Genomic DNA, 2072 nt, shown 5'->3' with positions numbered 1-2072 from the left:
TACTTGTCTTAGATTTATCTAGATATAGATGTATCTTACACTAAAACTTTGTTAGATATATCCGTATCTGACAAATACTCCATATAAGACAAGTAATTCGGAATAGAGGGAACAGTAACTTCGTTGCATGCACATGCATATATCCACCACGGGGTTACCTTGAGCAATGGTGGCAGAGCATGCGAGGTTTATAGACAGTAGCAGGGCTAGTCCAAGGATGCGAGTCGTGTGGTTGTCCATCCTCTCTCTCTCTCTCTCTCTTGATGGTTGTCGGTCCTCGGTTGGTGAGAAGAGTGCGGTGCTGCAAGCTGATTGCTGATTGCTATGAACCTATGAATAGCTCTATCTGCATATATACACACACACACACGGAGAGAGAGAGAGAGAGAGAGAGAGAGAGAGATTTGAAATGGATGCAGAAAATATCAAGCAATAAATATACCCTATAGAGAGAGATTTGGAAGGGATGCAGGAAAGATGGAGCAATAGAACCGTAGTGATTTAGTGTATTTCCATCGTTAATTACATCAATTTATTTGCACTTGTTGAAGATCATCTTTGTCCTCTATTTTTTATTGATAGGTTTCCAAAATCCTCGAAATCATGCTAGTAAGATACGAATGCAGGTTAGGAAGGTATTGTTTGCCCCATTTATTATCTCTTATTTTTAGATATACATTTATATGTTACTGAATTTTATTACTATGAAAATTAACTTTCCTGGTGTAGCGATACTGGGCAATGGGCAGAAAAAGACTATAGTCCCGTTTGGATGTATGTAGTGAGGCCCAGAATTCTGAATTGGGCCAAAAATAAGTTGTTTAGTTGGCCTCTGTACTTTCTTTTTTTAGTTGAGATGGCCTTTGTACTTGAGATGTGCAAATGAAGCTCAATACTTCATTGGTATGGTGACTACTCTTTGGGCGATTTGGACCGCTAGTCGCATGGCTATCCATGAGAGTGAGTTTCAGCCATCCTTATCAACATATCTTTTTGTCAAGAACTTCATCTTGAATTTCGAGACAACCTATAAGCAGCCTCATAAAACTGCACTGGCAAGTACCACCGGTCACCGTCGCATGCCATGGATCTCGCCTCTTGAGTGACTCACAAAATTTAATGTTGATGGTGCAACCTCCGGGAATTGGGATGTAGGAGCTATTGTTGCGGCCTACCGGCACCGGAATGACACATATCTTGGGTCATCTGTGATCACCTTCAGCGGTATAACTGAAGCATCTATCCCGAGTCTTTAGCCGTCAAGGAAGCTCAAGCCCTAGCTAATGACATGCTGGTCGACCGCTTGCTTATCGCATCGGATTGCCAAGCAGTAGTGAAGGATGTCTCTGAAAGGCCAGGTGACAGTAATGGAGCGATCATCAAGGAAATTGTTGCCCGACCATCTGAGTTTGAGCATTGCCTTATCATCCACGAGAGAAGAAATAGTAACCATGAAGCAGATAGCTTAGCGATTTTTTTTTCTTTTATCTTTGAATGTTGCCCGCGACGTTTGGAACAGCGTTGTTGATCAAATAAAATGCAGCGAACTTCTCTAAAAGACGGTATTGAGCAACACTAGCACATCCTCGAAATGATTCGGAACCCCTTCCCCCGCACCCCACATCTTCTCGATGGACGCTATGGCTCTGACAGTTACTGCCATTGTCGGTGTTCCCATCTCTTCTATGCCCGCTTCTCCCTTGCTCCTCGCCCCCTTCCAATGGAGGTGTGGATCCTGGCTTCTCCCTTGCGGTGCCTAGCGGGGACGATGGGGTCGATGATGTCTCCCCAGCAATGGCTTGCCTCGGCATCGATGCCTCCCCCGATGGCATGGTTCCCGGTGACATGACCCTAGCTCCATTATGGTCTCGGACGACAAAGAGTTGGATGCAGTGCAACTCTGACTCCCTGCGTTGACATCCCTCTAGTGGTTGCATGCTTCAGCGTGGTTGACCTACATGAGGCGCCTATTAGTCAATTATGCGGTATGACATTCCCCTAAAAGTGGTATTGGTACCTTATCTGATTCCAACCAGCAATATTTTGCGCAATCAAATACACTCAAACGAAGC

Source organism: Triticum dicoccoides, chromosome 2B (genome assembly GCF_002162155.2).
Source record: "Triticum dicoccoides isolate Atlit2015 ecotype Zavitan chromosome 2B, WEW_v2.0, whole genome shotgun sequence".
Lineage (NCBI taxonomy): Eukaryota > Viridiplantae > Streptophyta > Magnoliopsida > Poales > Poaceae > Triticum > Triticum dicoccoides.
The sequence above is the reverse complement of the archived record's forward strand: the minus strand, read 5'-3'. Positions refer to the sequence as shown.